Genomic DNA, 20,984 nt, shown 5'->3' on the forward strand with positions numbered 1-20,984 from the left:
GCCATCATGTCGGTAAATCTGCGCTCCCTACAAATGAATTACTAATTTTATGTACAGGAGTGAGAAGGGGGGAAAAAACTACTCCATATGTGTGAGTGTGTGTGTGCTGCTTATGTACACAAGCTATAACTCCCATGGGAGAGCATTATTAATTGATAGAGTAGAGTGAAGGAAGTTTTTTTTTCCCCAGCTGAGGGAGAAGAGGAAGGAGCAGAGTGCAGGCCCAGTGTTACCTCTGATCTTTGGGAGTGTCAGCAGGTCGGTGAGCCAAAGGAAAACACTGCAGCAGCTGCTGCTTTGAACCAGCCTCAAACACTGACCTGAGGAGGCTGAGAGAAGAGGATGAGAGGACAGAGATGGAGAGAGAGATGGAAGGAATGCCAGGAATAACTGTTCATTGAGAGAAAAGGGGTAGGATGATTTTGGAAAGAGAGAGGATGATGGGAAATGAAATTAAAACTCACAAATCAACAAAACTCTTTATGACTTTCCTTCACTGTCAGTGGCGCCCGAGACCACTGGTTCCTACTGAAGACATACATCTTTACAAATAAGTAGTTCAGCTTTTCGAGAAGGCGCAATCATTTCTGCTGAGAGAGACACAATGACGTACACAGGCTCCGTCCTGAAAACATCCATCCATCAGTAGTGTATGTGCAAAAGCTGGTGTCGGGCACTGAGAGTCGTGTTGTTGATGCATGGGGCTCAAATGAAAATGAAAATTGTCATATGCAATGCGATCAAATCATAGCAGCTTGTATCCCAAATCTGTGCTGCGATGCTAAATTGTGCATCACAGCATGTAAGATAAGAGCGAGCAAAAATAGAGTTTATAAAAATAGATGGGAAGAGACTGTGAGTGTGAAACTTTAACTGGAAGCTGCACCATATGGTCAGTTTAAAGCTATATATCCAGCACGCCATTAGTGCTATCACTGCATCTCCTCACTTTGATATGTAAGGACCATTTCCTCCACAAGAAACCATAAAATAAAGAGTGACACGCCCACAGAAACACACAAACATGCCATCTCTCTCTCTCTCTCTCTCCCCTCCCCCCCTCTTTCCCTCTCTTTCTTGCTGTCTTTCTGCATTTTTACCAGCTCTGCATTTCCCCTATAGTCTTCATTTGGGTGGCTAGGTTGGCTTGGCAGGGCAGCAGTATTGGGTCCGGCCCTAATGAAGAGCATTGATCCTTGTTGGGTTATGAGCAGGCTTTAGTGGCCGCGTTGAGATGTTAATAAGCCTGGCCTTATTCCGGAGGAGCTTTAATTAGCCTGTTGGAAATGTGCTTACGGGGCGCACTGTCACTCTGTTGTGGCACACATTGCTGAACACGTACACACACACACACACACACTCGCACAGAAGAGGTCGCACGCAAGCAAATGTGTGCAAGGGCAGCTGCACAGATTTACTCTCACACACACACACACACACACACACACAGTACAGTCACTCATTTCATGGACCACTGAGATGGGGATCAAAACAACATTCCCCATTTAGTCAATTAATAGTTTCATTAGCGAGTCAGGCAGTGTGAATTTAGTTACTCATGCCACCCACACACTCATCTTCATCTACTGTTCTGTGTGTACTCTCTGTTCTTTGTCTTTGTCCTCATTGTCACCATCCTATTCTAACTGCCTGCTTCTCAAACCTCGGCTGAGGGACTGATCCTTGTAGCCCATAAGCCACCAAGCACAGCAAAGTCCATTTTTGTTTTTTTAAAAGTGCAATATTTCACTCTGGTATGATGGAGCTGAAGTTTGAAGTAGCATAAATACTATAAGTAAAGTTAAAGTATGTGCTACAGTGTATGCTTACCTTCCTACATACAACTGTTTTTCTACTTCTCTTGCTTACAAGTGCAGTCGGTGATCTACGTCCAAGGAGAGAAATTTGTGAGGCTTTGGCTCCCTGGCTGACAACGGTTTAGAAGTCTTTAAGAGTTGTATCAGCTTGTTTCTCAAGTGTTTTCTTTCCTGCAATAAACTCAACCTGAAGCCTTGGCATCACATCTAAAATCCATGATACAAGTCACCTGAGACCTCATTTATACACAATAAAAGTTATCATTGACTTTATTGCTGAATCTAATCATTTAAAAATATGGGCCCCAGTTAAATCCTACAGCTCCAGCATTCATTTTATGATTAAACTGAATGATGATTGAAACATATTGGCTTAATTAGTTTGTTTCAACTGTATGGAAAAGGTAACAACACACAAATGCACAGCACTGAGTATAAAACTTTTTACTTTTAAATCGTGGCTCCGAGACAATAAGTCATATTTACTTCAGTGACCCATTGACTTTTTACCTTGCACCACCTTCAGATCAAAGTTTTTGTGTATCCAGTAACCATCTTACCTTTCCTGTAACCACCATGAGATTCACATCGGTGGGTAACTTGACTTAACTGTTATATATTCTCTGGTAAATATTGACTTGACTATTGACAAATTGACTTTTTAAGTGGAATGAAATATGCTGAAATTGCTTTTTTAGGAAACAACATGAAAATTATGAGCAGCAGATGGAAAGTAGCTTGTAGCTAACTCTGGTGCAAAGCATCTCTTCTCCTTCAGATTAATGTATTTGTACATTGTCCCTGACAAATAAACAACAACAATGGAAGTTGGTACAGCCATTCATGGTCCCCAGCAGATGAATCCTAATGACTTTTCCTCTAGCACCATCATGAGGTTGGCAGTGGTGCTTTTTGTGTGAAATGCATCAACAACAGATGGTTGTATAGGGTTTAGTGCACTCATGTTCCCATCACTGTAATGATGTTGGCGATCCTCTGACTTTTCATGTCACTCCATCATCAGGACAAAATTTCTATTTGTCCACTACACTGGTTTATGACCAAATACCCTCATAACCACTGAACCATTTCAGCTTCAGCTGTTGTTTGATTACTAGTTAGTTCATTAATGTTATCATGCTAACACGTTAACACAAGATAGCATTGTAAGCATGTTAGCATGCTGAAGTTGGCATTTGTCTTGAAGAACAGACTCACAGAGCCGTAGATTGTAGTCCTGTTTTACAGAAGACAGAAACTTTGTGCCTTTCCTTGAAATTCCCTCATTCCTGTTATCTTCCTCATATATCATCGGCCAGAGTGTCAATACACTGGCCCTCACATTTTCAGCAGCTGTTACTTTGAACAATTGGTGTGGACATTGCAGCCTCACTGACACACTCAATAGAAAGCTGCTGATGCTGCTGAAAACCCTTTTTTCCATCAAACGACAAAGACACTTTGGAATTTCTAGTTAGATTCTTGAAAGCAGAAACTGCAGGGGAGGGGAAGGGTGAAAAGGTTTTTTTTTACCTCACTCATGTCAAAGCAAATCATTGATTACGTGAGGGCTCCTTATGCGTATTCTTTGTTTTTATCCAAATTTAATCCAGAGTATATTATTGTTATCATTTCATTTACTCATTAAACAAAAGAATGGCCAAGAGAGGTCAGCACTTCATGTCCACACAGTTATACATATCTGCACAGTGGAGTTTCCCAGCATAACCACAGTATTTGACTGCTGTTTATATGGAGCTGGAGTTTGTCTCACATCACTCCGAGGAAACAAGTCAAACAGTCAGTTAGATCTTCATCAGCCACACAGCTGCAGACATCACATCGTATATATATATTCATATCTCAAAAACCTCAAGCCTGAGGCCGCTATGTATTCGTCTCCAAAACACAATGAAGCAATCTTCAGTCAGAGACGAAAAATCCAAAGAGAAAAGAATTGATATGAATATAGAAAAAAGAAAAACTCACATAGAAGTTTCAAATCAAATTTTAAATATTTTATTTGTGGGGAAATGTGTCAAGACTGGAGATGTAGAGAGCCAAAAACCAAAATCAAGAAAACGATCACTGGACTGAGTCAGAGACCGTTGCAGTGGCGAGGCCATGAGCTTCAGAATGAGGCTGTGCTGAGGTGTCCTCCAGGCAAAACAAAGCCTGGAACACCGAAAAGGAGTTGGCCCAGAACTGTGAAGAAGATGAACTTCACTTAGAGAGAAAGGCTCAACATGTTGCCAAGAATAGGGAATGATGGAGAGAGCTCAACGTGGACTTATGTTTAAAAATGTCTTACCTATTGTTTTACTTTTTTCCCACATGAGCATTTGATCTCATAAATCAAATGTTGTGTCACGGGGGGGGGGTTATTCCTTTTATCATTCAGTGGGTGACTGAAAGTGTGGTATTTTGACTTGAAATTAGATTATTGGATATTGGAGGGGCATTTGTACATGAAAAAAAATCAGATTACTAATATTTGTTCCCAGTCCAACATATTTCAGATGATCATCTGTTGTTTCATATGTATGTGTTTCCTTAAAAAAAGGCTGGTGAACCTTCTATTTAATATCAAAGGCCAGCAGAGGTGTAAGACTTGCTCTCAGTGTGGCTGGAAAACAGAAGTCGTGGCCATTTGGACAAAGAAATGTCTGATCTGACCCCCCCGGAGACAAAGGGATCTCCAATGCTGCCTGCTCACCGGGGACACTTAAACAAGGAGCAGCAGTCTGTTCATCAACGTCACAGACTGAAGCTATCACCAGCCCTGACTCATCCACAGTCATGGGCTGTTGACCCACCACTGGGGCAAGACAAGGCAGAGGGGGCTGGGGGCTGAGTGTCCCTGTGTCATGTCAAGCCAACCAGAAGCTCAGGCATGGAGGAAGAGCGTTTGTGTCCCAACTGTAAAAAAATCTACCAGCTGTTTGCGAACACCTTTAACTTTATAAAGTGATGTAATGTTAATGTTGTGTTTAAAGCTTGTTGTGCTGCCCCCAAGTGACCAAAGAAAAATCTTACAATGTTTATGTGATGAAGTTGTATAAATAATCCTTAGAATCACATGTCATGTTCGGTAGGTGAGCTGCAGGCTCTCAGGTGAGCTCTGACGTCATAGTGAAACATCCAGCCACGGGTTCATGAGATGGTTTACAGATAGATTCACTTTTTACAGTGACAGAATCTCAGGGGAGATTTGAAAAGGGTTTGCAACATGTAGCACAGTTCTTATTCAGGAAATCACTGCATCTACTAAGGCCCTATCTGATCCTGACCTCTGACCTCTGACCTCTGACCTCTCTATGGAAACAGAAAAGCAAAGAAGCAAGACTCAGCAGCATTACAGCCTCATCATTACAAATATCATCGACATAATTCAGGCTATTAAGCAATTTTGTTTATGTATCTGTAAATGGGATCATCTCACACTTTATTGATATTGAATTCATATGAAAATGCGTTAAGTCTGGCCCACAGAGAGTGAACAGTTCTCGGTCTGGTCCCGGGTCTGTAAAGGTCTTGTTGTTGGTGGTGTGCTGACCTCAGTGCTGTCCAAGAATAGCTACCTGGGCAGGACCCCTAGAGCCACATTCTAATAAACAGCACAGGGATCTCTAGGACACCATGCATGCAAACCTCCTGTCTGTCTGTCTGCCTGTCTGTCTGTCTCTCTCTTCCTCTCTCTCTCTCTTTATAACAAGCTCAAATTTCCCTCATGCAGGAACTCCCCATAGTCAAAAACAGCTTTGGACAGCAAACCTGAACGGCCCAGGGCTGCAAGGACACGCTGCTCAAAATTCGATGAAGCATTTATTAATAGACAGTGAGTTTGTCTATGTATGCACTATATACCGTGCCTGTACATAAATTGCTTACAATTCTTAGAGGATTGTAGATATAACCCAGAGATATGATTACATGAAATAATAAATTACATTTTGTTGTGTGTAGTGAATTGCAAAGCTCTGGTAAAAATGCATTTCATTCTCTCTGTCTTTCCACCTCCTACACACACACACACACACACTTAAACTCATTCATTGTTCCTCTCTATTTCACACATGCACAAGCACTCACACACACACACACACACCTGAGTGGGGTGCCGTAGTGCCTCGGAGGCCCACTTAGTGACTGTGTGGATTTGATGAGAAGGGCCTTTTGCTTTATTTAGTGAAGTGCTGCCTAATATGATTATGGTCAGCATGCCTCCTGTTCCCTCTCACATTGGAGAACACACTGGGAGCTATTACCCGAGTCCCAGATGACCGACCCCTTCCTGCCGAGAGAGAGACAGGAGGAGGCAACAAAAAAAGACACACCTTAAAATATCTCCACCGTCAAATCTGACATTTGCAGACAATGTGCCAAACATCTAGAAGAAGACAAAGATACACATGACCTCTTTAGACACTGTCATCAAGTCTGCATTCAGGCATAACTGATCATCTGTCATTGTCCCACAGAGGTCACATTTAATAGGATATTGGCAGTCAGCAGGCTGGATGTCCACGGCCAATGGGGAGAGAGAATTAAGCATTAAAGAGATGCTACAAAGCTTGGCGATGTGAAATGTCCCCGTGCACACTGCCGTTCACATTACATAGTGACAAACAAATCACACGGGATGGTTTTACAAGTGTAAGGCTTATCAAAGCGCCCTCAGGTCTGGCACAACGTGGAGCGCAAACACAGTATCCTCTCAAACATGGAATAGTCGTAACTCATCAGGATTCAGTGGCAGCACACGTGTCACCGAGAGAAAACACAGCACACTCTGAGTGATGTCGGCCAGCGATTCGTCCACCACAGCGCCACATGTTCTAATCACTTATATCTCAAGAGCAGTGACCAGAAGAATCAAAGAAGCCAAGAGACATTTTCTTCAATGAAAGCCGAACTGAAACTATATAAACCTTTAGTAAAAATAGTGAGATGTTTCCAGCAATCAGGAGTATCTAAGTTTCATCCCGCTGCTTGTGAATGAAATGGAAAATATCCACTGTGGATAAAACATTGTCACATCTTGTCCATTGATTTCCCCTTTGCAGGCTGACAAACCCTCTAAACTGTCAGTTTAGAAGAAGTCAATAATCACTTCACCTTTCATGCCAGCTCATTATTTGCAGAAGCTCATTTTTTTTTTTTTTAATATTGTGTCTGCCTTTGTAACGATCCCCCCCCCCCTGCCCAGATGTATTGCTCTAACACAGCAGCATGCTCTGTAGGAAAACAGTGAGCCAGGCGCTGTTCAAAATGGACTGCCGGCCTACTGTAGCGGTAAATATACAGTCGTGTTGGATCAGAACACTGAGTCCAGAGAAGCTACTGTGACTTGACTGCAGTTTCTCAGCCTATAGACGCAGTGCAGGGACCTGTCAGTGGCCCCGATGAGAATGTCCATACTGCCCCCTCCTGACGGCTCTCTGTAAGGCACCTCCACGCCACAGTGAGGGCAATAAAAGCTCACAGTTTAAGTTTAATAATTCCATAAAGAATTACAATCCAAAATAAGAATAAAATGTAATATAACTGGAGAGTTTTACACTAATAATGGTCACTTGATATTGCTTCTTTTTTCCCCCCCTCCTTACATAAAGTGTGTCCATAAGAGCTGCATATTTTGAATCCAAATGTCGCCTTCAGTCTAAATATGTTTGTGTTTGTGTGGGCTGCCGATAAGAGAAGCCAACGGTCAGCATAATTACCCAGGTAAAGCTGATGCAGGTGATAGCTCTTGCATAATCTCAGCTAATGATTAGAGGGGTGGCTCTCAAACTGCTCAGTGTTTAACCATTTGTGAACACACAGACTTTCATGGTATCATAATGTCTTTATTTAGATTTTTTAAATCTCTTTCTTTTTATTTGATCATATATTCCCTCTTTTTCTTGTTTTATTTACACTTTATCTTTAAAAATATTCAACTATTATGTTGTGAAATCCCTCATAATGTTCTTTTGGTTTTTAACTTGTGTTTTTTTTTTTTCTTAAAATGAGAGAATGAATAATAAAGTCACAGATACAGTGGATCCAACTGAGTGCCACGTTACTTAACAACACCATGAAGCATATTCCATATATCGACCCCTCCGCAGCTTCACCTCAGCTGTTTACTTTTGCGTGAGAGTGTCTCACGTGTGACTGCTCTGTTTTAACGGAGGCCAAATGGTCTATATGTGTTCATTCTTGTGTGCATGTGTGTGTGCAGAGTGTGCTCGCTCTATCTCAAGGTCAGTCGGGCCATTGCAAGTATTTCCCCGTTCGTTATCAGCTTAGTATGCTTGTCCCTGCGTGTGTGTGTGTGTGTGTGTGTGTGTGTAGATTGTGTGTGTGGCCTATTATGCTGTTATGCTGGTCTTTGCATGAGAGACTGCATTTGCAACCACATGTATGTGTCTGAGCCTGTGTCATGTATGTACAGGTCAGTCAATAGTTAGGTATGACTGGATGCACTGGGCAAGCTTACTGTGTCGTTTGCTGACTACAGCTCTTCTCTGGCCTGGGAGGCATGAGCGATGGAGTGCTGTGTCAGAGAAGGAAGCAGCCGAAAAAGATAAAAGCAGGTAAGGAGGGAGAGATTTTGGAGAGAAAATAATGTGAAAAAGTACCAAAGCATCTAAAACCTCAGGTAAAATTAAAAGTATTTCCCTGTAACAGTAAATATTAGTGTATAGAAAATACAACAATGAAAGTTAAAAAAAAGTCTTAGGTATTATTTATTAGAAGTTTCACACAAGAAAAAAGCATGTTGTTTCACTTCAATTGTTTGGCCTGACACTATGGGGGGCATGTATTTTGACATTTAAATGTAATATTTTTGTCAGTCATCTTACATCCAGGCTTGTCCCTTCATTTCATGGATTAAACCCCCATCATTCATGACCTCAGCACACAGTATGTTGCTCTGTCTGGTCACAAAGCTTTCCCTATAAATACCAACTTAACGGGGAAAATCAAAACCTCTTTTTCTATTGTCTATTGTCCTCCTGGAATTTGAATCCAACATTTCCTGCCTGTGCAACAACTTAGCGCGTGTCCCAGGAAAACAGAGAAGTAGAACAGAGTGGTGCAATTTGTGGAAATATTTGATATGAATTCTGGTTTTGCACAGAATTAATTTGTCTTTACAAACAGAAAGCAGATATTTGAGAATCAATCCACAGCTGAAAAAAGAATGTTTCACCGACCAGGGGAAACAGTTGGTACAAGGCTAACATAAGCAAAAACACTACTGTCGTCAGATTTTATTTCAAAAGATTCTAAATTGTGAAGAGCAGACAAAAACACAAATATAAAATACAAGAGGGAGCAGTGAGTAGGGAGTGTGAGATGAGGCTTTGTTGGGACTGTGAGAGAGAAGGGAGGTGTGGAGCGGGAGCTATAGCAAAGTGAGACAGGTGAAGTGCTTACCTGAGCATTTCAACATCTCTCCAGCAGGCAGGGAGACAGACAAATGTGTGGAGTGGCATTTACTCAAGATAAGAGCAGCTCTGATACGGACACCCCGGACATGAGGCCCTGCCTGTCTGCTTGTCTGCAAGCCACTTCAGGCCCCGCAGGTGTGGGCTGTTCTCCTGTGCTGCTTCAGCCTCGTTTTGGCTCCACTGTTACTGCTGGAGATATTTAGGATTCTTTCAAACGGGTTCGGCCTTTCTCAGACGGAGAAACTTTGTGCCAGTGAAATGCTTTTGGACTGTTTATACAGTAATTAGTGACAGAGCCATAGGAAGTTATCCTACCATCTGCTGTGTGGAGCTTTTTACTGTCTTTCAGCTCATTGTTTTGATTTATGGCTGGAACTTTGTTTTAATTCACTTTCCAGCCTCAGGCAGCTATTTAGGCAGACAAAGTTGTGACTACCCACTGAACATTTGGCAGGAGGAGCCCCCCCCCCACCCCGATGATTAAATCACTTTAACGATGAAGCAGTAAAGCTCTGCTTGTTACATGTATGATAATAAGAATAATATTTTGTCAGCTTACATTGTCCAGCATCCTACATCATACGTCCTTGGCTCTGTCTGCACAGTATCAGAGCGCGATATTGTTTGCATTCGTCCAACCTTTATCTAAAACTAAGCCTAACGTTCCCTTAAGTAGCAATTACAGGATGATGGTTAATTTGAAAAGGTTTCCATAGAGGAGTCATGATGCATGGTGCTCCTACACTGTGTGATAATTGAGCAAAAAACCATCCATATCTAAGACACTGATGAAGACCATGAGAAGTTGTTGAAACAGCTAGTAAGTGGACCTTGAGTTGAAATTATTATGAAAAAGTGAAAAAGTCCAGACCTATATCTAACCTAATCTAAAGTTAGTGGACATTAACCACAGTAGACCACTGGTCAGACCCCTGAGTGTACTCATTGAGAAATGTGTTTGACTGCTTAAATGAAGTCCAGCTTTTAGTTCTGCAGTAATGGGAGAACAGGAAATCCTAAAACATAGTGTAACAGCAGCACAAGTAAAGATTCATCACTTACTCAGCAGTATCGCTTTGAAAATCAGCAACATTAGCTAACAATAGCTATATGCAAGCTAGCGATAACATACTGGACCAAGTAAGGGTGTAGCAGCAAAACCCCTGAGTGTTATTGAACTCAGCATTTTTTTTGGGAAACAAGTTTGGTTTACTTTATTATTTCTAAGTCAACAAGTGTTATGTCAGCATTGTCAGGTGATTTATGACATTTATGCTCATCTGTACATAAAAATAAGTCAATAATCCTGCTCTTCAGGACGGACACACACACACACACACACACATCTTTAGTTCATCCCCTGTGGCCTGTGTGTGTGCAGGTTGACCTTTGAGAGAAAGAGCAAAGACAGCCTGCATGGATCAATCTCACCCCAAATGAGTAATTCTGGAGACAACCGACATGAACACTGAGCATAATAATCATCACAGATATATGCAAATTTGCAAAATTAGCCGTGAAAACACAAACACATATGCACAAAACCTCCATAAAGCACCCTTGGGCGTGTGTATGGACACATACACACATGTACATACAGGCAATCTCCTCCCAGCGCCAGTGTTGCATGTTTGCCAGCAGCCTGTGTGACAGCTGGTCACAAGGCTCCATGTTGTGCAATTGAACCACCGGTAAATGATCTGTGTAAACTGGCCTTTTATGGGACTATAGGGGGAGATGCTTCACACCCTATTTAACTCTTCATCGTTGTTTGGTCAAAAAAAAAAAGGCACAATCTGCAGGAGATTAAGTAGCATAATGATGAGCAACAGTGATTCAACATTACAAGGTATCATAAGACTGAGAGCACGTTATGAAATGACACCATGTTGACATGATGCATTTTGAGGGTACTGGGGAAATTTCAGCAACATTTGGCTCTAATGGTGTAAATTAAATGATGTGCGTCATTTGAGGCTACTCTATCCTGGATACTGCAATCTTGTATTTACTCCAAAAAGTTAAATCAGTTTATCAAGCACAACGTCACGAGTTTTGTGGAGGATTTACAAACTGTACAGCACATGGCACTCGCTATCATTAGACCCTTAATCCAGAAAACCAGAGAGTCATATATAATGGCAGACTGACATGCAGTAGGTTGATATACAGCAGAGATTGGAGGCAACTCAGGGATGCCATTCACACAGAGGAACTGAGAGCCACATTACAGGCATCCATGAATTCAGTGTGGAGTTAGTTTTCTGTTCTTCTCCCTCTCAGCACCAAACAAGACGAAAGGCCTCTTTACACTGTAAAGTGCAATAAATGGTGGTCCTAGATCTCACTATGTGACACTTCCACCAATGGCTGATTTGGAGCTTTAGCAACCAACAATGTTTTGGTTGACTTTAGACCAAATTCTCACCTGTTGGTGGCGCTGGAGAGAAAGTCAGGGGCTCACTAAACCCATGAGAAATCATCATCAGGGAACCATTACTGGGCCAATCCATCTAATACATGTTGAGATATTTAATTCTACGCTACAATAGTCCAAATGACCGACTGACATCATCTGTGTTATAAGTGGGCATCTTAGAGAATAATGAAATACAGTCAAACCATCAGATCCCAATGTAAAATCACAAGCCTTTACAAAAGGATTCTTATAAACTAAGAAGATCAGAAAAAATGTGCAAAATCAAACAGACAAATTACTTTTTATGTCATCCACACACTTCCGTACTTTAGCAGAAGTGAACTAAGATAGATGCTTTTACAACATGATCTAAAACAGGGGTCACCCCGCAGACTCACCAGTGAGCTGCGTCTAAAATTTAATTTTTTTCTGTTGCTATTCTTTTTTTTAATCACACTTGCATTTATATAGATTTGAAAATGACAATATCTTAAAAATAAAATAATTAGTTTAGATAGTTTTAGGTGACCTCTGACCTCTTCGTGTTCAAAGGTCAGTGTTGTGCGCATGACTAAACTTTGGCGCTCGTGCAGAGTAAGCTAGCTAGAAGATGAAGGAGCTGAATGCGGTTTCTAACCCAAAAAAACATGGCAGAAAAAAGAAAGAAAACTCACCATTTTCACAGTGAATGGGAGGAAGAGTTCTTTTTTTTACTACTGTGAAAGAAAACTGCGTGTGTCTCATTTGCGGGGCGACGACAAAGCGGCACAATGTGGAGAGACGCTTCACTACGCGCCACAAAGTTAGCATGCTAACTAGCTAGCGACTAGCATGCTAACTACCCACCGGAAAGCGCGCGACGGGCGGAAACAGCCCGTGAGCTAACGGCAGCTTTGGGTAAGCAGCAGTCTGTTCTCAGGAGGCCGGAAGCCTCGTTTAGAGCTACACATTTTCTGATAAAGAAGAAGAAGGAGGCATTTTCAGACGGAGAAGTTATCATGGTGATGTGTTTAAAGGCTCTTTGTCAGTGGGCAGTGAAAATGGGACATTTGTTCTATGACATGTTGTAGAAGTGATCATCTGAAAATTTAAACAGTTGCTGAGATTAATAGAAATTAAATGTGTAATATTGATATTATCTGTTTCCCACCTTGTTAAGTCATTGTTGATAATTGTGAGAAATCACTAACGTGATCAGTGTCTTCACAAAGATGAGTGTCATTAATAATTATATATAACTAAAGGCAAACTTGTTATTTCAGAGGAGTGTGACAAACTGGTAGCCCTTTATATGACTCAGTACCCATGAAGTAGCTCTCAGTTTCTAAAAGGTTGGTGACCCCTGATCTAGAACATAGTCTGTAGAACATAGTTTGCTATAAAAGACCTTCTAAAAAGTTTGATTTCAGTAAACTTTAATGAATTCATGAAGGAGCCTCACAGAGCAACAAGTGTGGCTGTAAACTCTCAGTTTTGTTCAAATAATAATGTAAAACAGGATATGGTAATTGTATTCATATGAAAGAATCAAAATCATATTTAATAGTAAATTGTAAATTTCTAATGCATTACATCAAACAAACATTTTACACGTGTAAAACAAGAACACGTTTTTAGTTTATATTTTACATTGCCTCAGAATCATCGAGAGGATTTCATAAAATATGAACACAATATGATCATGAACTCAGCACTATTCTCCTGAGAGACAATAAACAATAATGTTTATTCCCAGCGGTATGTGTGAGTAAATACTCTGCTGGCCCTGCCGTCCCTGAGCCTGAACCCGGCAGTAGCAGCAGCACTAGCGGCGCAGATAGGGCCTGACAGGCTGAAATGAAACACACAGATAGGGAAGTGGCAGCCAGGCAGACAGGAGCCAGTCTCTCATGGGTGCTGGAGATTAGCCTGACTCCTACTTCACATTCCCCAGCGAGCGAGCAGAGCAACAGGGGCGTGTTCCAGCCCTCCAAATCCTTTCTTCCTCTCTATCGGCTCTGTGTGTACACTGGCATGTTTCTGGGAGAAGTCTGCTGAGGGTGAGCTGGAAGAGACGAGGAGAAAGTTCACATTTTTGCAATGATCCGACCACAGCACAGACCAGAGACACGACGTGAGGGGGAAGAGGTGAGCCCCTGCCCACCCTGCATGGCTCCACAGGGCCACAGCAGTCTGGGAAAGGCTTGTGGAGAAAACAACTGTTCATCAGAAAAAAAGACAATCATCACAAAATAGCAGACATACAGAGGAACTGAGTTTGAGGTTTCAACTTTTTGATGTGGACAAGCTGAAAAGCATTCTTCTCATGATGTAAACTGTATACGACACATGAGAACCGCACATTTCTGAGCAAAAGCACAGTTAACAGTCTTTTAAATATTATCTGAATGTGGAATTTCAACCTTTTTCCTCTTTTTTTTACCTCGTAATGCTGGATATTTTCCTTTTGTTTATTGGAATGAGTCACCAACAGAAAGTCTTTTTGAGCTTCACACACAGAACAACTTACCTTTAAGTGTGTAAAAGACATACAGCACTTTTCTCTAGTACATGTTTTCCATAAAACTCCAAACATTATAGGCCTATGTAGTCGTGTTTCAGCAGAAATTGACTTGAATGAGTTAAATGATCTGTCAGCTGTATTAAGTCAGTGCATCATTCCAATTGTTACAATTCAACTGAAGTAAATTGTAATGACAAAACACAGCAGACTGACTGTAACCATATGATCAATATTCTTAGAACTGCATATTTGATTTAGATAAATCAAGTATAATCCATATTTAGCATTTATAACAGGACAAACAGCATCATAGGGGAGAAAAACATGTAATCATATATCATGTCCATCTCTGATAGATTTTCTGTACCCTGTGGCCAGACTGTGCATTTTGTCTCCACACACACACACACACACACACACACACACACACACACACACACACACACACACACACACACACACACACACACACACACACACACACACACACACACACACACACACACACACACAGCACACTGATTGTACCCATACATCACGCTCTGCTGTCTCCCCAGACCTCCACACATCACTCATATTCAACCACAGAACACAGACGTGATTTGAACATGCTCCCCACATATGAGAACACATCATGTCATCTGCCATCAAGCTAAGAGGACAAATCCAGCTCAGATGTAGCCAGCCGTAACGATAACTGGTATCTGAGCCTCCTCACTCCTGTCTACGTGTCAGCTCCTCTGTTAACCCTCTTCTACACCATCACCAGCCATATCGCAGCTAACTCAACATGTCTTTGCTAACTGCTCGTTATGATTTAGAGGTGAACAGCACTCTCTCGGTGATGCATGAAGACTTGAGAAGATCTTATCTGGAGTGATCATAGCATCAATTTGCACCACTGACAACAAATTAGAGAAAAAGTCTCTAAAACAAGACAAGAGAGCGCACACATAACTTCAGTCTGTTCTCTCATAGACAATAAATACCTTTGAAAAATTCCCAACTTATCTTGCAGGCATGTGTATGTCAAATAAAGATAGAGGCTGAAATTCCATTCCAGTCCAAAGAATGTAGCCGTAAAGGACAGTGGCGTCGCATTAGAGGGTGATCAAAGTTAAAAGGCATTTCTATCCAGAGACAATGCCTCCCTGGTGGACGAGGCCTATCAGTCAGTCCACAGAAACATTACCAAAAACTGACATAAAGAGCAGATATGCGGCCCGCATCGGGAATGCGCTGCATTTGTGGATCCCAGTTTTTATTGACATAACCACAGACTGACCGGGGGGAGCTGTAATAGTGCCACGGGCCCCCCGACACACAGCCGTGTGGAGCGCCATGATGAACTGTGTATATCAGGCTGTGGTGGAGCGGGCCCTCACCAATCACCTCATTCATTAGGGCGCTATCTGACTCCAGCACTGAGAGACGAGAATTACTCCATGTGCTAAACCATCTTGTTGGCTTTTTCTCAGGGGTGAAAGATTGTAGTTAGTCTGTGGTGCACACAGAGTTTATAGTTGGGGCAAATGTGTCAGCGGCACAGAAATGGACTGAAACCCCCCGGTGTCGTTACTAAGGAGGAGGTCACACAAGGGAAAGCCAGTGCTCATTTGATTGTACATGGTTTTAGTCTTTTCTGTTTTGTCAAACACTTTTGCATCCCTTTAGTCATGTCCCGTCATTATAAGTGGGACATGTTGAGTGGATGGTCTGTTTCTGCCCTCAGAGAGAGCAGCTTTTTATAATGTCCCTTAGTTTGCTTATAGTTTCACCATAATAGGTTCTAAACCACATATTACATACACTTATATGCTTCTTATAAATGCTGAGGGAGGTTCAAATAAAGTGCTACTGTGTTCATGTTTTATGAAATGTAAATGTGGTATATAATAGATAAATTCAGATAACATTTTCTGTATTAAATGTAGTAGATTTAGGTGCTTTTCGTGCACTTTTTTGTGCACTGATGACTTATAATTAGGTTGCACGTAACTCAGACATATAGGAATGTCCCATCCTACTCTGCTCAGTTCCTTTGTATTATTCCCATTCGTCTCAATGGTCTGCAGGAATCAATGTTCTCTATTTCAGGTGGTGTTTCTTCTCATCTGTGTTAACGACCAGTTACAGTAAGCAAAGAGAGAAGGAAGAGGAAGGGGAAATTATAAAAGAGAAGTGTGATGTCCTGCATTTTCATTTGATATTTTATGCTTTGAATCAGCTTTTGCTGTCCTGTGTAGGTTATTTACGTTTTAGCTGAAGTAGTCCTGTAATATTCAGGTAGAAGGAGGCGGTCGTCCCTACGCATCACACTGATGGGTTAGAGAGACATCATTGCTTTTATTTGCCACCTTACAGTACATACAGAGTTTTAAATATTAAGTAGAGGAATCAGTAGCCATGAAATAAATACGGAAATAAATTGTGAATTAATAAAATCAAGGTGACACGACTAAGATTGTTACGGATGTGAGCGGCTGAAAGACGAGGGAGAAAAAACAATAAAATGAATATGAACTCAGACAGACTGTTAATATGAAAAATAAAAACTGTGAAATAAGAACTGAATTTTAATTATTGCTTATGTTTAATTTATATATGTTATGTATATATGTGTGTGTGTGTGTGTGTGTATATATAACATATATATGCACATTTTATTTGTGTGCTTATTTATGAGCTGAGTAACAAATTGAGTACACACACTAATTGCTTGTTTTATTTTTCTAATATTGCAGCGATCACCCAGCCTCAGCACGGCTATGAACGGATGCTAAAAGAACATTTGAACATTTAGTTTTGAACCTGTGCAGGTTCCAAACTCAGTTTTGCATCTGTTACAGTTTGAAGAAGCACTGCTGTTCCAGTTTTTTGGTAAAGAGTATTGTAAAATTTATAATCCTTTGTTGCATCAACTGAGAGTCATCCTCTGTTGGAATTCTATTTTTCTTTAACCACAGCTGTCTTTGTCTTGTAATTTGTCATTGGGAGAATCTAAGTTTCATGTTTTGAAGTATCCTTTTGTGACAAATGGGTCTTATTATAATAATTTCGGCCTCTCTGCACATCCACCGCGCTGTGACTGGATGAAATTATATTCATTTTTTTCCCTTTATTCCACCTGAATATAAAGTGGGTATTTTTTTTTTTTTACATCTTTGCAGTAATGCAGTATAGAACATTAAATAGGCCTTTCAAATATGTAAGGGTTTATAATAATAATTCAACTAAATGGTTTTTAACATCAAATGGTTCTTCTGCTCCATCACATTCAAATAATCTGAATGTCTTGTGCAACATTTCATGCACATTATTTGGTACATTAATGTGTTAAAATAATATTCTTTCATTCATTGACAAATGCCAAACTTTTCTTACAGCTTCCCACCTCTCGGCAAGGATGAAGCCGGAGAATCCTTCATCAAGTGTGCACCACATGAACACCTCTACAGCACAAAGCCAGCAGAGGGGGGAGTGATCACCACCATGGAGGCCTTGGATACATGCTGGGTAAGCCAAAACCCCACTGACTAACATTTAGTGTGTTTCAAATGCAGTCACTAGAGATCTGGAAGTGCATATTTTATTTAAGATTTTGTCTATCGGGGGCTCTCAGTCTTATGAAGTGATGCTGTGCAGCTCAGGAGTGACACGCTGTCAGGCCAAAGCTTTTAAATGTGTCAGGTTGAGCTCATATACACAAAGCATAAAAACACAAGATAGCTCGGGTGTTTATATTTTTACAAGTACGTTTTTAGTCTGATTTTTTTGGTTTATCTTTTTAGTATTATACTTTAATATTTAGTATTAGTATTATACTTTTAAATGAGACTTTACAGATAAGTTAAACAAATGCATCCGCCCCTTGTGTTCTCACTCTTTATTCTGTTCACCCTCTGCCCTCCTTGGTTTTGCATGGAGACGTTTACCGAGACGTGAACTCCAAAGTGGAGCCGCAGAATGGACTACGGTAACAACTCAGCTTGCAAATGTGCATCAGAGGAAATGCAGACAAGAAAAGACAACTTGTGATCTCATGATGCTCAGATTTGAAACACATTTGTACTTTAATAAGACTTAAACAATGACACATTAACAGTATCCTCACATATTTAATATAACAACATGGTGTGTTTATGTCAGGTGAGAAAATTGACGTTGGTAGCCCCCAAATTGTGTGTTCTGGGCTTGACATTGTCTCTTTCTATCCTCCATAGTGGAATCAAAATTTTGAATTGAATACAATATTGCAATACAAAGACTAAAGCATCAGTTGTTAGAAATGCCACAGCTTAAGTTGGAGCCAATGTGATATCTGCTCATGCAAGTGAAAGGTTGTCGCCTCACTCAGCCTCATTGTGAACTGCTCAGTGTATTGTTAGTTAGTAAAAGAATGTCTCTTTGTTTCCCTTTTTGGTCAGCACTGGCAGCTAAAGGCAGTAATATTTGAATGTGAGTCAACTATTTGTCCAATCAGATGAATGTGACGGTGGTGCAGGGATGCATATGACTTTAAAAAAACAGTACATACATTTACCTACCGATTGGTACATTAATTCTATGTTCTATATGTCTTAATGACTATATCTTGAGTTAAATGAATAGTATGATTATTTGCAAGAGTCAGACAAGAAGAGTGACATCACTCTCTTGACTGATAAACATGAAGCTGGAGCTGGGAGACAGTTTAGCACCAAGACTGAAAGCAGGGGAAACAGACACAAACCGGCCTTTTTTATAAAATGTATAACACGTCCAACACATTGTTGAACAATCCAGTGGTTTAAAGATGTCCAGGGTGCCTTCACTTACCCTAACTACATGGTAAAACCCAACAGAAGACAAAGAAATAAACAATCCAACAACAAAGAATAACCGCATAACGAGAGGATAACTTTGTTGTGTGAAGCAGGTTAATCCAGTCAGACTTCCCAGACTCTACAGCGGTGCCTCAGAAAGGTTCCAGAGAGCACGAGGCCACGTATTTGCTCTCTTTCTTTATTCAGCGACAAACCGTCGAGCTGCCTCCTATTAACGAATGACAGGATGAGTCACATGTGTTCTTTGTGTATGTGACAGACCTCAGAGTCTGTGCTGTGGACTATCTATCTATCTATCTATCTATCTATCTATCTATCTATCTATCTATTAGGACCTATCTAAATGACATCCTTTATACACATATTCGCATGTAGAAATACGTTGATAAACTTCAGGTGATAGTGAAGGAGCTAAATGGTATTATTGCCCTCTAATCACTTCAGTGTGCTCTATCTGGAGATGATATCCAAACCTGTCTTTGTGTCCAGGTTATAAATGTGAGAGTGATGAAGTCCCAATTCTGATTAGAATAGAGACCCAAGATAAGGAGGCTCATTTTATCTCAGCAACACAGGAATTACCAGCACAGTGAGGAATATTCTTGTCCCATGAATATCTCAACAAGCCTCCAGACATCCAAAGGAAATGAGTGACACCTATAACAATATAATAATAATAACCATAATAATAATAAGACAATAATTGAGACAATAATAATAGTGTTAATCACCTCCTTTGTGTTTCTTGTGAATTGTGTTATTTAGTTTTTAGTGGGAATAAAAGTTGTGATGTTTTTGCATCATTTGAAAACTCTAAAATAAAATATTCCAATAAGAGAAATGAAAGAAAACAGTTTACTTTTTTAACATTCACTTGCACTCACAGTGCACTTATGCAAAAATAAAATAAAATAAAATAGAAGTAGAATAAAATAAAAATAAAACGTAATGATTTTTTTTTGTAATTATTTAATATGTTCATATAAACTAACATGCCCCCCCCCCCTCCATGTTACTGCTGTCTCTTAACAGCTCGTTTTCACTCACTGTTCTTCATCATTTCACTTTCATCATCTTCATCAGGCCCAAACTGTGGGAAAGTTGTCTTTAATTTTCCTGACAAATAATTAATCATTGCATTATTATTATTATTATTATTATTATTATTATTATTATTATCATCATTATTATTACAGATTTTAATTTTTCTAAATTATATTCATATGTTCTCAATTATTTGGATTCTTATTTGATTCTGTTTTCCGTACATCTGATTCTCCCTCATGAGGGCCTGCATTCTGTTTCAGGGCCTTTGCTTTTTGGGGAGAAACACGGAATCTTTTATTTATTTATCCTTTTTTTTATTTAAATACAGAAAATAGTGGAAATCACCCCCCACATCCAGGTTATTAATGTGGCCGTTCAGGATAAAGCTCCTGTGTGAGTGCGGACTGTTGTCATCTGTGGCATTGGAATCGTAAATAATAAATAAACTTTTGTTTTTCACTTCTCTTTAGCGCCAGTGTGGATTCTCCGCTGTCGTCCCTTCGGGCCTCAGTGGCGCTAAATGGCTGACAGCGTCAACTCATAGTTTTATCGCCGCAGTTTCTTATCGGACAGCAGCTTTTACAGAGAAGTCAGTCACATTTAAAACTCTCTCTTTCCACCGCATGTTGCTCCACTGGGTGTCTGTGTGTTCCAGACAGCGCTGATTGAATCAGGATCAAACGAAGCTGCGTTCTTTCACACTCACAAAAATAAAAGTTTGGCCCACTTTAGAATTTGGGATAAATTCGATATTGAAGAACAGCTGTGGTCAGCATCATGTCCAACTGGGTTTAGTGATAGTGTGAATTAGAATTGGATCATCATCACCATCATCATCATCATCATCATCATAACCTCATTGATAACTCCTCCTGAGCCTCCTGCCGTGTGTTAGGTTCATCCTCCACATCTGGATTTAAACGTGTCCAC

This window comes from Pempheris klunzingeri, chromosome 11 (genome assembly GCF_042242105.1).
Source record: "Pempheris klunzingeri isolate RE-2024b chromosome 11, fPemKlu1.hap1, whole genome shotgun sequence".
Classification (NCBI taxonomy): Eukaryota; Metazoa; Chordata; class Actinopteri; order Acropomatiformes; family Pempheridae; genus Pempheris; species Pempheris klunzingeri.